Source organism: Melanaphis sacchari, unplaced genomic scaffold (assembly GCF_002803265.2).
Source record: "Melanaphis sacchari strain LSU unplaced genomic scaffold, SCAv2.0 Contig81_pilon_pilon, whole genome shotgun sequence".
NCBI classification, from domain to species: domain Eukaryota; kingdom Metazoa; phylum Arthropoda; class Insecta; order Hemiptera; family Aphididae; genus Melanaphis; species Melanaphis sacchari.
In genome coordinates this window covers 566,300-577,825 of record NW_020271579.1, presented here as the reverse complement: position 1 = coordinate 577,825, position 11,526 = coordinate 566,300, and the positions used below count along the sequence as shown (strand labels likewise).

At 39.2% G+C, this 11,526-nt stretch overlaps 1 protein-coding gene across 1 annotated transcript in view; it reads right to left on the bottom strand.

Annotated features, from left to right (window-relative positions):
• The window catches only part of LOC112602089 (lysine-specific histone demethylase 1A), a 358,619-nt gene that overhangs the window by 162,386 nt on the left and 184,707 nt on the right, over nt 1-11,526 (bottom strand). The window lies entirely within an intron of this gene.

Here is an 11,526-nt window from a genome sequence, read left to right as displayed (position 1 = left end):
TGCAATTAAAAACTGTGTAGTCGAATAGATTTACTGCAATATCGTTCAATATTGTGTTTGTGTTTTTATGGCTCGTGTTTTAGAAATCATCCTCCAGGAGGATCGATATCGGATACGAAAGAAAAAAAAAGGTTAAAAGGGGCAAACTTGCCTTTATGCGTGGTACAAACACGAGATTACTCGGTACGAAACGCGGTCTGATCGAGAGTTATAGTATCTACGTGTACGATACGCCATTATGGTAAAAAAATAAATAGGTAGAGTAAGTGTAATGACATGACCGTGTTCGTCGATATTATTAAATTATATTATTACCTACGTATATAGACGAGCGTGTAACGTAAAAAATACACGATAGGCGGCAATAATGTCGTTGCACACGGTTTTCCGCCGGGTATATCATCATCGTGGCATTATCATCGTCGTCATCATCCATCTCCGAGACGGCGGCCCCGCGGAGTATTTCGTGTATATAGCTCACGCACAAGAAACAATAACCGGCCCCGTACGACACACTACGTCGTGTGTACCGCCGTCGTGCCCGGCTCGAGTGGGGGGGGAGGGGGTGGGGGGGGGGGGGGGGAGGAAAGGTGTACCTGTTATATCTGATCGCGTCGAAATGTCACAGACGACGACGGAGAACCATTGATCACCGAAGACGGAGAGGACGACGATGACTATACGCGAGCTCTGCACAGATCGGTGGTGGACCGGGCGGCGGATGATCCCAGCCGGTGTAATTGTTTCGGAGAACGAAAATAAAAACGTAACGTAGGTTTAATATTATTATATACATTTTACACTAATAATGTATGCGGTAAACGGTAAAAGTCGAAAAAAAAAAACTAAATTCGCCTACGGCGTCAAACTGGCGAAACGACATTCTTCTCGGACGGTTTGAGGTATATAATACACATCGGCGGCAGCGACGGCGACGGGTGGCGGTGACGACGACGATGACGGCTACAGTCGTAAAGCGCAAATTTTGAAACATTTTTTTTTTTTAATTTTTTTTTCTTCCGTAAAACGAACGTTTTACGGACTGCGACAACGACGTACCGCCGCCGCAGCCGCCGCCGGCGCTATCGACTCGTTGTGTTCGACGATCCGATGATAATCCGACCAATAACTCAAGATAGATTATAATATACTAGTTTGTTCTGTGTGCGCGACCGTAGTCGGCGTTTTTTCTTCTTCTTTCCTTCTATTTTTTTTTTTTTTTTTTGGGTTGTAAAAGGCTATCGTCTCGCGAGAGACGGACATTATTTCTATTCACCAGAGACACCGCACAACCGGCAGCAAACGACAACACTACGTGTAATACATTTTATTATAATATTATATAAATATTATGGGCACACCTTTGTTGTGAATTGTGATTTATTTATTTTTTCGATGCACGAAAATGAAAACGATATACATATTATTAGACGTGTACTGTTGCGCGCGCGTGTACGAGGAGGTATACTGTACGAACCCGAGGTAAGTATATATTTTGTACACATCATATTATATACATGCATATAAATTGTATGATATCGGCTGTATACGTTTTTTTATTTTTTTATGATCCTCCTCTCGTGCTTTTCCTTCTCGTTCGCACACACTATTTCTCTCGCCCAACTGCAGTCCGCCCCGTCGGAGCTGCTCGCGAGTCAGTATTATAACGACGTGGACGGATGATTGTTATGCTTGTATGATCAAACTGATTAGCGGAACAGTAATAACACGTTGGGCAACGATCCCCAGTGCTGTTTAGACCGGGCAATTTATTGCTCCGGAACACGCCGCCGTCCCGAGTATGATTAGTGGTCGGCGGCGCGGGGACTATATATATACATACACCCATATTACATTATTATTATTATTATTATCATTATTATTATTACTATATCTATGCGTCCATTCTCTCTAGCCGACCGCCACACTCTCCCTCTCGCTCTCTCGCCGATCGTCTCTCCACATAATATTCTATCTCTGCCGCGGTGTATACGCGTATAAAGGTACACGCGAGATGGCCCAGTTCAGCAAGACGTAAGATATACATATATATATATGTATAAAACACAACTGCAACAGTCGTTAACGTCGTCCCGAGAAGGCAGTCCGGAATCACACCTGAAGAATGCGCACGCCGGTGTTCCCAAAAAATGCACAAAATAATATACGGGTAAACTGTAATAGTAGAACAGCATAGGTAATAATATATTTTAATACGAAACACGTGATAATAATATGATATGGCATATGCAATACAATAATATTGCACGCGTGTTCGGCAGGTTAGGTTTGTACGTTGATTTATTATTTATTTCTTATTTTGCCACCGTGTTTTAACGACAACGGTTTCTTCGATGCGTGTTAAAATCGCAGCTCGGTATAATAATAATAATAATGATGATGATAATAATACATAGTGTGATGATGGTTGCCCCGAGAAAATATGTGCCCCACAGAGTTGGGTTAATGATCGTCCTCGGCGTCGTCGTCGCTGGACACATATGGTGCGTTTCATCTATCATGTCGAACCCGGCGCACTACCCGAACCGCTGAGTGGTTTTGTATATACTTGTTATTATCATTATTGTTGTTGTCTCCTCCTTTCATTATTTTTAGTGTCACGGCAAAAACCCGTCGTCTGCCAGGAAACAAGTCGCGCCCATATAAGTCCGGCCGAAACATAATAAACGAAATTCGAGTAGGTACCTACAACAAAGATTACGGAAAAACTGCCTCGTTCCAAACCGTTTGTAATGATAATTACGATAAAAATATTTTTACGCTTGAAAATCTAGGCCGCCGTGAGTTGGGAAATATTATGATGTATTTTGATATTATATTGACTTGCATTTTGATTACAGTCAGCGTTGTAAATCCGTTTTGAATTTGGAATTCCTTCCGTATTAGGTACAACGTGAAACGGTTCTTGACGAAATTAAACGATTATTGCTTTCGATTAATTTTACGACGTTCCAATACGCGTTTAACAGACTATAAATAAAATAAACTATAACATTTGTAATTCATTTATTTTTAATTTAGTGGCCGCGCCGTAATAATATTTTATTATTATTGTTCGAGCACCATCATTGTAAGAGAATCCATCAACGCCGGCCAGAACAATTGAAACCTCATAACAATCGACCGAGGCTCATCCGAACGCCTTTATTATATACATCGTATAATATATTATATTGGAAACTGTTTAATAGTTTTCATTATTTTTATATACACTTCTCACGTTCATGTAAACGGTAACGCTTTCGGTGTCTATTATGACGACAATACTATAATTATTATATAAATATACTCGTCGGGAAGTATATAAGAATGTGGACAGGGAATGGATTCGGATCGAGCTGCAGCAATTTAATAATAATATTTTATTGGTGAGCGAACGTCTGAAAAATCGGGTTAAACGGACCACGTGGGTTAATTGTAAAAAATAAAAAGGGGCACACGCGCGATATTACACTCAGACTTGTTTTTAAAAACGAATTACCGGCGAACAAAAAGCCATTTAAAACCGCCCCGCACCGGTGTGCGTGTATGTGGAAATTCGTGTCCGCCATTTCCGACAAGGACCCCCGGCGAACGACGACCGCTCTAAGGGGTTGCACCCCTTTTTTTGATTCGCTATTTCTTCCCCTAGGGCTCGTAATGTCTTCAATTAGTTTTATTATATACGTGCGCGCCCGCGTATATATACATAAATCAAAGTTTTTTTTTTTTTCCGTTTCGCTTTTCAATAATCCACCGCCGAGGCTTTTATGTATAATCATCGTTATTTATTTTTTCCACAAAAGGGGAGCCCGACCGAGGGCGTGAGGGAAATTCCTGGACAGCGTCGTCGCGCTACAAACGACGACACGGCTGTAACATCAGCTATAGGTACACGTAGTGTACACACGCATTAACTACACTGCAGCAGTCGGATCTGCATTCTGCAGGTCGAGAGACGAAAACGGATGATTCACGTACCTATATAATAATAATATTATATATATGTTCCTGCGTCGATCAAACCGGTCCTGCCAGTGTTCGGTTATCGTGCCTACCCGGCGGATTCCCAGTGGGTCCCAAAAAAAAAAAAAATAAAAAAATAAAAATAAAACACTATAATACCTCCATACACGATATTATACACATCAAAGTATATTATGTACCTTGCTTGCACACTTATATGTTATGTATATATATATATATATATATTACACATATTTATATGTATTTTACGTGCAAGTGCGCGTAAATCGCACGAGTCCGGCGGATAGCACACACGCGTATCACACGCGCGCTCAGAGAAAAATAACCATTGTTCGACCGCGGAGGCGCTGCAGAATTATTACAATATTGTGTGTATCGTAGTATCGACGGGGAAAAAGCGAACCCGGCGAGATCAATTAAAAATAAGAGTGCAACGCACGTTTTATTACGACGGTCCGGTCTAATTATACACGCCGAGGCCCGGCGAACACAATGGAAATGCGCGTGTAAGTACTGTTGTTTTAATAAAATGTATAGTAGTTGCGCGTTCCGTGCCTGTGTATTGTAGCGGGTACCTACGTCGAAATATATATATTGTATTATTTTACATTATTATAATAATAATAATAGTATACTTCAGGTGCGCATGCCGTACGTTATTTGCCGTCCGCTTGCAAATTCGTGGGTCCCCCGGCCGCCGCCGCCGCCGATTTACACGTCGTCGCCCCGTCCTTCAGCCGGTTAGTTCGGATATCACACTTAAACAGCGCGCGGTATGAGGCTATGTATGGATATAATGGGTTAGAGACACGGCCGAAGTCGACGACTGATCGATGTATCGTGTTCGTCGACGGAGAGAGAGAGCACGGCGAGGCTGCAACAACGCGTTTTCGCGTTTCGCAAATACACGCGCGGTATAATAATGCGATATATCATGACGCGTTTATACGCGAATACACTCGTCAACAACGACGAAAAAAAAATTTACCGAACAGCAACAGCCCGATTCATATTTCATAGAGCCGCGAAACGTCTACGATTTCAATAATTCGTGTGTGTGTGCTGTTATATGAAATAAACGTCATGCGTGCTGCGGTGACGACGCCACATATGATATAGCGGACAACGACTAATGGAATTTCCGAATCTACTTTTATTATTATTATTATTATTATTATTATTACTATTATTTTTATTATTATTACGCGCGTCCGTGTATTTTACGCATGTATAAAAGGTCCCACTATATGGTAAAACGATATGCTTGACGTGTAATCTATATGTCCCGCTGCGATCATCTTCTATATATTCCACGTGTAATATATCAAAATATTTAGCAGTATAATATATTATTTTTCAAAAAATCTTTACAATCGCGAGTTATTAATCAATTTTCGAAAAACGTGTGCGGATGCAACACAGTTGATTTTGTTATATTATTTTATAGTTTTCCTTTGGCGAAATTTAATATGAACAGCTATATATATATATATAGTTGTCCAATATTATAATTCAGTCCCGGACTGGAGACGGGCGTGCACGATCACGGCAGGAAATAAATCCTCGAGATGTTATTTCAAAAGGAGACTCGCAAACCGCTTTTCGGAACCCAGTTATATTACACACTGCACGTGATATATAAATAATTTAGGACTGCGAGAACGCATAACGTTATTTTTATTAATATTTCCACATTTCTCCTAGAATAATGTGTACACGGTGTATTTTTACGACATTTCCCGAGCACACCGTCGGTAGGTAATTGCACTAAATAATATAACCACCGTTTTTAATAGTTACACTTGCATTCGAATTACTCGACAATAAATATATAAAATACATATTGTTACATGTATATAGGTATATATTTACATTTTTACGTTCGGGATGTTTTACAGAGAGCTATTTAATTCCGATTCCGCGAGGTCGGGAAAATGTTGGGAGAGTAATAATAATAAAATGAACAGTCAAAACAGTGTATGTGAAATGGTTGCCCAAGGCGGCGGCCGCGGCAGCGACGACGACTCGCGAGTTCCGCCGTTTAAAGCATGAGCAAATAAATCATCGTTAATTATACAGAATGAGTCGTCGTATATATACGTACCTATGGTATATTTTATGTATTCATATTTATATTTATTATCGTGTGTATATATGAAAGTAAATAATACGCCGAGAGCAATTTATACGGCGGATATACTAATACGGTACACGTACCACGATTTGTACTAGAACTTTTCAGATTTATCGCCTAAGCTTGACGTGTAAATAAACATTGTAGAAAAAACAACGACAGCAACCGAAAACGGTGCGAGTGTTATCCGAGAGACTTGAACGCACGCGGCGCACGTCGAACCGCGCGAGAATATTCACGGCAACGACTCCTAATTACAACCTGCTGGCGTTGGCAGAAATACTACACACACACACACACGCGGCTCGCGCATCTGGCTGTTTTTTTTCTATTCGAGAGTACCGTTTCATTTGACGCGAGTTTACACGGAATAAAAATATATATGGAAAAAAAAAACTGTAGATATTATACGTATAATATTTTTATAAACTATTGTTGGTGTATATATATATATATATTATATACATCTAAAACCGCATTTACGCAATGCGGTGTTAAAATAATAATGAATGTAACATATTATTATTATACATTGTACTCGCTACGTATTCTTATGTACGTATAGGTAGGTTTAGGTACCTATATATATATATATACGTTTTCATCCCTGTCTCATTGTTAAAAACCGTTTTCTTCCCCTTTCAATATGTCTATTCACCGCGTGGGTGTGTGTTCTTGTACTGTGGATATAATGCATTGTAAATACTTTAGGTACCTACACACGATATATACATATTATATCGTTTGTGGTGTCACATGTGTGTTCCGACAATAATTTACACGGACAAAACGTTTTTTAACATTTTTTTTCGACTTGTGGTCACCAAACATATTATCGCGTAGTCGTTCTTCACGCAATACAGTAGTCCCGTCGTATACATATATGAATAGGTATGTAGATGCTATAATATAGCAGTGCTGCAACGTTACTCGACGGCAGCGAAGTAGGTATATATATATATATTCATAAGGACGATGGCGAGCTCATCACATACCACGCAAGTCGTTCATTCCTCAGAACATCATAATAATATTAGCCACGGCTAAGATTATTATATTGATGTGATATTCAATGAACTGAGAACGTAATATTATTAAACACAGACGCGACGGGTATGCGCAACTATTTAATATATAGGTAATAACTTTAACGCTGCGAACGCCGGTAAAAAATATCGTACACAAGCGGCGATTTTTGTACCTGCAGATAGTTACTATAATAGTCGTGGAGACTAACGATAATTACCTGGAAATTATAAACACAAATCATTTTAATATTTTAATGCACATAAATATATATATATATATATAAGTACTCTCGCATGACCGCGAGACGCAGTAATTAAAACCATTATTATTGAGCGCTGCAGGTCCGCCGCACGATATGTATATTTAATACGAAACCCATTATTAAACATCTGCTCGAATGTCCCGAGATGAAATAAAACCAATGAGCCGTACGAAACGCATGGTCCGGTGTGGAATATTATTATATATAATTATAACATGATGCGATTCCTCGGGAAATATAATTTGAAGTATATTATTGATCAATCGAAACGCAACAAAACATTGCGTATTATATACTGCTGCGCAGGTACAATGCACTGATAGTGTAAATACTGCAGAGAAAAATAAATAAAAAATGAAAGATATTTGGTGGTTTATAATTTTTTTTCCCTCCCTCCCCAATTTTTCATCGCAAAATGTCGCTGCTCGTACAACACAATACAACAATACACGCACGCATCATGTGGGGCGCGTATACCGCGAAAACGTATAATAAATAACAAACTCATCATATTCCGCGCGTGTAAACAGAAATACACCTCTGCTGCAGTATTATTACTTCGAACTATATTTACCTACCCTTCAAGACCCATCACTGTCTAGTTTTGGTAACCACTTCAACCGTGACTGCACCGAGTGTCCTACAGCATATTATATACCGACAGAGACGCGTTATCACGGCCGCCTGCACTGCAAAAGAAGCAGTGATGAGTGCATTCCGAGTGCTGATCGCGTGATATAGATCCGTATCGGTAAAGAGACCGAAAACACCTATAAAGACGTATCGGCTATAAAGAAAAAGATAGGTACATATTGTTATGTATTGATCGATACGTAGTATAGGTACCTATATATGCGTACATGAGTATACATACGGTCGCACTCTGCAGGATGTTTACAAGCGGCAAAGTGCAATTCGGAAAACTGTCGGTGCGTTAAACTGGAAGAATGAAAAGGGAATACGAAAAAAACCCACTTATATAATACATATAATTTGCAATCCGACGTGTATGTTTACATAATGTATAAGTAGGTATGCACGTTCTGAAGTGTTCCATTTTTTATTTTTATTTTTATCGCGAGACGAGACGAGTTTTTTGCGCAAATCAATATATTCTGACATTTTCCCCTGTTAATAAAACATATAGACAATGGTAATGGTTTTTCTTTCTCTCGAAAAATATTCTTTCAAATAATAACACACAACTACGTCCAATGTATAATAAAGTGTACCTATAACCGTACCCCTCCAAATAATAATGGTTCGGACAATGCGTCAAAGTGGAAAAGGCGACGGCGGCAGGTCTGGCGGTTGACCTTTATCGTAGTTTGTATGGGTATACTATTACTATACGAGTATATCCATATCGGAAGCGGCAAACGAGACGCGTGGACACAATAATGATACAAACACAAACACACACACACTTATAAGCACGACACATCTGCCACGAAATAGCAGAGGGCTCACAAAACGTTTCCGCATCCGCACGTTGCGTGACTATTAACGACTCGCGTGTTTATATATATATATATATACCGGAAAATAGCTCTGTTAGGAGTATATAAAGTATAAGTATATTTAAGTACAATAAGGAGGTACAAGTGTCCCAATACAATATAAAGCAATGAAAAAATAAATAAATAAAACGGTTATTTTTCGCTCTCTAAGACAATTCTTCTTCAAAAAAAAAAAAAACAACAATATATATGTATAATTTTTTTTTTTATATATATTTATAATGGCATTGTGTAAACAAGATTGTCTTCACGATCTTCACACGCGTTTTAAAAGAAAAAGAAACTCCGTAAAAATGTACACACACACAAACTCGCCAGCGCGCGCCCGCTCGCTATAGTATAGGTATATATATGGTATATAGGTATACAAAATTCACATGTTTATAATACGAGTTTGTGTGTGTGTACACGGGTTATTATTTCTCCAACCCCAATAATTACAGACGTATCACGACCGCGCGGCGGCGGCGCGTTAACGAGATTGCCTTCTTCGTGCGCTCGCGTACACACGCGCTGCGACTACAGTTCCTATGACTGTGTATTATGTATGTGTGCGTTAGTGTGTGTGTATATTGTTTATGTCGTAGTCGTCGTCGTCGTCGTCGTCGTCTCGAATTTATTAGTTTCGTATTTATTTCGTTCGCCTATTAATTAAACGACGCTATATATATGCACACCGCGGTGCGAGGGGTATAGAGGGAGAGAGCGCTGCATTAGCCTGCAGGACGACGGCGCGCGAGTAGGCTATGCGCCGGAGAGATGTTATATTATGCGAAGCCAGCCGGACTGGTCGGTTTGAATACAGACGGCCTGGAAAAATAATAATAAAACCAAACGGGAGAGTATAATATAATATTATATTATATTATATTATTAATACTATAAAACGTGTGTGCGTGTGCGCGTTAGCGTGCGTGTGCTGATTATTATTACTATTTTTGCTGCGGCGACGACGGGGGAAGGGCGAACGGCAAAAACCGCATGGTATATGATATTAATACGCGCGCACATACACATCCACACGTACTTTGGTACTTTGGCGGTGTTTTATTAATCAACGGACGACTCCCTCCCCCGAACGACGACCACTGCGACGATACGCGCGTTTAAATCTATACGATATAATGGCGTATGTAATATATATATATATATGTTTAAACGCATGTGTGAACGGTATATTGCGGTAATAAGTATATGCCGTTTTTATATACGACTATTGTACGACAAGACGCGGTTTCTATATGAAGGGATTTTGGGGTATTACGCGCGGGCAATCGTCGTTTTATGCAGCAGCTATCGGTCCGGCAAATTGGTTTTATTTCTCTTTCGGCGTTGGGGGAAAGGCGGCTAATTCCGAATTTTCCTAATTTATGGATGGACACGATATTGCCAAGCCGTTTCGGCGGCGCAGCATTTGGCGCAGCCATGAAATATACACGCGTGTATACTTGCAGTGTACAGCGTATATGAGTGAAATGTATACATCTGTTTTTCTCGTTTTTACTTTTCGAACCCGTCCTCGGCAAAAATCGATCGTTTTTCCTTCCTCGGATATCCCGCTACCAACTGCACTACAACTCGATAATTTCGACTAAACGTGGAAACAATAAAGTCACACGCAAACAAAATGTATACATGTTTGTAATTCTAAATCGTCGAAAAATCATCGCTATTTATGCGAATATTCAAGCAACTATAGCGATTAAAAAATAACTCGTTAACTCGCGGTGGTAACTATACTAATTAGTAATTACCTATGTGTCGATCTTCCGACCTGAACTAATGCGGAAAAGTTCGGCTTGTCTCGTCCGAGTGCGTTCACTTTGAAACTATTCAATAACTGTCGAAAATATTAAAACGAATAGTTACGGCTTCTTTAAAAGTGGGTTAAACTTTATCAACTTATTGATTTTACAGTGATATATGTTATTAGTTTTGTATACATCTGAAAAAAATTGGTTTTAACTGCATAGTCGTTGACAACATCCTCTTAATTTCCTAGTAACTATAGCAGAAAAACATAAGATGCATCCATCGACAGACACTCCACGGCTTGTTAGTAAGTATTTTCAAATATATTGCATGGGAACAACACTGCTGTAGACTATAGTTTAGTGACAGCACATGTGTACAACTTTATCAATGCTTGCCTAAAATATATCTTATATTATAAAACCGTATATTATGCATTTCACACCTATACGAAACACGTTGGTTTAATCCGTAAGGATGGGTATACTCATATTTACACTGCAGTATACCTATACAGCAGGGGTTGTAAGGCGTGATCAACGCTATAGATAAATACAAGCGACACTGTTACGACATTCGTAAGGGATGAAAACTAAAACAATAAAACGATAAATATGCAAGAGATAGAAAAACAAGACATTGGAGGTTTTTACATTAACGCAGTATTGTCGGTACAAATAGGTACAAACAGGAAGTGTGTATACATCTATATATAGGTAAATAAAATGTACGAATGCTTACAGCAAATTCCGTCTGAACCTGCACCCACGACAATATATTATACTATAATACACACACACACACATATATATATATACATAAATATATTTACTTTGGATAGT